Source organism: Calidris pugnax, unplaced genomic scaffold, assembly GCF_001431845.1.
Source record: "Calidris pugnax isolate Ruff unplaced genomic scaffold, ASM143184v1 scaffold50, whole genome shotgun sequence".
In the NCBI taxonomy this organism is placed as follows: domain Eukaryota; kingdom Metazoa; phylum Chordata; class Aves; order Charadriiformes; family Scolopacidae; genus Calidris; species Calidris pugnax.
This window is the reverse complement of record NW_015090780.1, coordinates 1,483,826-1,488,472: the sequence shown is the minus strand read 5'-3', so window position 1 is coordinate 1,488,472 and position 4,647 is coordinate 1,483,826.

Genomic DNA, 4,647 nt, shown 5'->3' with positions numbered 1-4,647 from the left:
CGTTGCAACAGTTTAATGAACTGATATAATAAATATTTCCCTTGGCATTTCCAAGTTATTTCTACGCTGCCAGACTTTGAACCCTCCAAACTCTAAATATTATTTGCAGTGGGACTGGGGAAGATCTTTTCAATAGCTTCTTAAGCAAACAGTCGTAGCAAGGCAAACTCTTCTGGAAAAAAAAAAAGCAAAAAAAAAAAAAAAACCCTCCAAATTTCCTTCCCCCCCCCCCCCCAAAATAAATCACACGGGATGGGGGGGGAGTTCCCTTTCCCACCTTTCCTCCCTTTTGTCTTCGGCGTCACTGCTTCCCCCCAAACTGCCCCCAAAAAACTGGGAATTGGCCCCCCGCAGCATCACCGGGGGGGGTTGGAGGGATGGGAGCATCCCCTGGATGTTGGGTACCAGCAGCATCCACCGACCCTGGAGTCGGTGCTGAACCAACCGGTGTGTTTTGGCAGCTAAAAATCCCAAACCAGCATCACTTTTGCCCTTCCTGTGAGTCAGCGGCTGAGGATGAGGCAGGGGAGGAAGGAGCAGCCCCCAGGACCACCGGGGCGGGCGGGAGAGATGAGTAACGGCCGTTCCTGCGGCCCTCGCTCCGTATAAATAGCAGGGAGATAATTGGGTTTGAAGAGGGAGATGTTTGTCCTTTGGTCGTTAGGAATAGGAGTCCTTAATAGAACTGGAAGGGAGCGTGTGTGTGTGTGTGTGTTGAGATGCTCGAGGATGCTCCGTCCTGCTCCCGGGGTGGCTCGGGCCAATTATTATTATTATTATTATTATTATTATTATTATTATTGTTATTATTATCGGTTTGGCTGGGGTTTGGGGTTTTTTTTAAGCCTTAATTTGCCAGCAGGTGGGTGAACATCCCGGGTGGTGGCAGAGCTTGGGGTGAAGCCGGGGAAAAGCGGGCAGGATGTTTGATGGGTTTGTAGGAGGGGCTCAGCATGATGGGCAGCGTCTCAGCATCCCTGGAACCACTGACAGTGGAGTGGCAGGCAGCTCTCTCCATCCCTTGGATGGGTTCCTCCATCCCTTGGATGGGTTCAACCCTTGAGTCCCTCCAACCCTTGTATCGGTTCCTCCATCCCTTGGGTAGATTCTTCCATCCCTTGGGTAGGTCCTTCCATCCCTTGGGTAAGACCATCCCCTGGGTGGTTTCCTCCATCCCTCGGATGGGTTCCTCCATCCCTCAGATGAGTTCATCACATGGGTAGGTCCCTCCAACCCTTGGATGGGTTCCTTCATCCCTTGGATGAGTTCATCCCTTGACTGGAACCACTGACAGTGGAGTGGCAGGCAGCTCTCCCCCCAAACTGCCCCCAAAAAACTGGGAATTGGCCCCCCGCAGCATCACCGGGGGGGGTTGGAGGGATGGGAGCATCCCCTGGATGTTGGGTACCAGCAGCATCCACCGACTCCGGAGTCGGTGCTGAACCAACCGGTGTGTTTTGGCAGCTAAAAATCCCAAACCAGCATCACTTTTGCCCTTCCTGTGAGTCAGCGGCTGAGGATGAGGCAGGGGAGGAAGGAGCAGCCCCCAGGACCACCGGGGCGGGCGGGAGAGATGAGTAACGGCCGTTCCTGCGGCCCTCGCTCCGTATAAATAGCAGGGAGATAATTGGGTTTGAAGAGGGAGATGTTTGTCCTTTTGTCGTTAGGAATCGGAGTCCTTAATAGAACTGGAAGGGAGTGTGTGTGTGTGTGTGTGTGTGTGTTGAGCTGCTCGAGGATGCTCCATCCTGCTCCCGGGCCAGGGTGGTGGCAGAGCTTGGGGTGAAGCCGGGGAAAAGCGGGCAGGATGTTTGATGGGTTTGTAGGAGGGGCTCAGCATGATGGGCAGCGTCTCAGCATCCCTCTCGGCATGATGGGCAGTGTCTCAGCATCCCTGGAACCACTGACAGTGGAGTGGCAGGCAGGTCTCTCCATCCCTTGGATGGGTTCAACCCTTGAGTAGGTCCCTCCAACCCTTGTATCGGTTCCTTCATCCCTTGGGTAGGTCCTTCCATCCCTTGGGTAAGACCATCTCCTGGGCGTAGGTCCTTCCATCCCTTGGGTAAGACCATCCCCTGGGTGGTTTCCTCCATCCCTCTCAGATGAGTTCATTACATGGGTAGGTCCCTCCAATCCCTTGGATGGGTTCCTCCATCCCTTGGATGAGTTCATCCCTTGACTGGGTCCCTCCAATCCCTTGGATGGGTTCCTCCATCCCTTGGATGAGTTCATGCCTTGGATAGATTCCTCCATCCTTTGGATAGGCCTTTCCCCTGGGCAGTTTCCTCCATCCCTTGGATGGGTTCCTCCATCCAGATGCTTAGGGTTTCTCAAAGCCTTTCCTTGTGTGCTCCCACACAAAACTCATCCTCCAGCCTGGCTTGCTTGCAGGGTGGTGGAGATCCAGCCCTGTGTCACCTTGGTCCCTGGACAAGTAGGTTCCTGGTGTGGGGCCGCCCCATATGGCCCCAGGGCTTTGCACCAGGCTGTTGCAGTTGCAGCCACTTTCAGCTGGAGTTAAAAATGCTGTAGGACACAAAAGGCCCAGCTCAGGGCTGGCCCCGGTGGGTCAGGTCCAACAAAGACCATGCTCAGAGATGGAGGGAAGCAGGTTTGGCCTCCATGCACCCATGGGTGCTGCTTGCAGGGGTGGGAGCTGGGAGGGGGACCATCTCCTGCGGTGGGTTTGGTGTGTCCTGAGCTTTTACACGAATCCGATGACAATATTCGGGTTACGGTTACCAAACCAGGAAAAGCCATCTCAGGGCTGGCCCCGGTGGGTCAGGTCCAACAAAGACCATGCTCAGAGATGGAGGGAAGCAGGTTTGGCCTCCATGCACCCATGGGTGCTGCTCGCAGGGGTGGGAGCTGGGAGGGGGACCATCTCCTGCGGTGAGTTTGGTGTGTCCTGAGCTTCTACCCAGTGACAATATTCGGGTTACGGTGACCAAACCAGGAAAAGCCACGTGCAATTCAGCTTCCATCCTTAAATCCCGAGGAAAACCCGCCGAGGAGCTTTCCATCCCTGGAAGGAGAAGGGAGCCCTTCGTGGGGTCTGCTCTTTCTCCCAGTTTTAAGTCCATCTCCTGGAGGCTGTGATTAGAGGAAGGATTTGTGCTTATAGAAGGAAAAAAACTCCAAAACCTGGGAGTTTTGGCCTGTGCAAGAGCTCGGAAGCCAGGAAGGGCGTCGGGAAGCGGAGGAGGTTTGAGGAGGAGCGTGTGCTGGGAGGAAGGCTCGGCCGCTGCTGGGGCTCAGAGCAGGTGACGGGCGATTCCTATCCCACCTGGGAGCCCGGCTGGGATGTGGGGAGAGGCGCTGGGAATGCTGCTCCCATTGCTTGGCTGTTTTAAACAAAAGCAGGAAAAAAGGCAGGAGGGGGAGCGTGCGATAAGGAACAATGTCTCCTTGGCGAGGGCTCCTCGGCGCCAAGTTCCTCGTCCCTTTGCTTTTTTGTTTTTTGCTTCTTTAACGAGAGGGAATAGAAATGGCTGCGGAAGAGAATTTTATTTTTGAACTTCTGAAAAGAGCTTTTGTGGGGAAAGGGGAGCCCGCGCTGCAATCACAGGATGGAGAAGGTCCCTTTGATCAAGCGCTCACTTCACCGGCGCTGGGGCGGCAGCCGCGGCTCCAACTGGGGACAGGTCACCTCTGAAACCCTCCTGTCCCCGTCCCGCTCCTCCTGCAGCCCCTGTTTGGGGACCAGCCCCTTGTCCCTGGTTTCCAGCAGCGCCGTAGTCACTGGAGATGTGTTTCGGGGTGATGCTCTCCTCTGGGGGAGACAGGAGCAAGAGGGGCTGGTGTGGCTGTGCCTGGTGCTCCCCTGTGTTCAGCAGGGCTTTGCTGAGGATGCCAGGATGCAGTGTGTGTCCCCCTGGAATAGCCCCAGTGCTTCTGGGAGGAGGAGGAAGGGGCCAGGGAGGAGGAAGAAGGGATCTTCTCCCCATCTCTGTCCCCACTCTGGACATTCAGCCCCGCTTGATGCTGAGTGTGGGGGGAGCATCCTCCCCGTACCCCCTCGGGGTGGGTAGCTGAAGCCAAGCTCTCCTCTCACCCTGCCAGGGTGGTCTGGGGGCTCATTTGGTGGCTGCAAGGACCTCCTGGTGACGAGCCACGTCCCTGACAGACGGTGTCACCTCCGCTCCCTCCTCCCTGCACGGTGGCTGCTGCTCTGCCCCACTCCCTGTGCTCCGGGACCCCTCAGACCCACCTCCCACCCCCCCTCGCTGGGTGTCCTGCCCGGTGTGGTCCCCCCCGGGGGTGCTGGGTGCTTTGGGCTCCCTGCCCTCCCCGGGGAGGAGCCGAAATGGCAGCTGGCAGGGGGAAGGCTGAGAGAGCAGATTGCAGGGCTGGGGACGTTATTCTTAGCCACCCCGGGGTGTTGAGTTTCACCCACTTGTTTACTCCAGGACCCAGGGGATGGTGAGGGGCAGCTCATCCCCGGGGGAGCTGAGCACCCAAGGTGGGGGCTCACAGCTGGACCCCCCCACCACTGGGAGCTATGGGAGGGGGACAAATCCTGCAGGGACAACCCCAGCACGGCCAGCAGCACCCTGAGCCCCAGCTCCATGGGGAACAAGTTGGGGGGCTGGCTGGGTACCCCCTCCATCCCTGACCCCATGTCCCCCCCAGCCCTGCAGCCCCCTC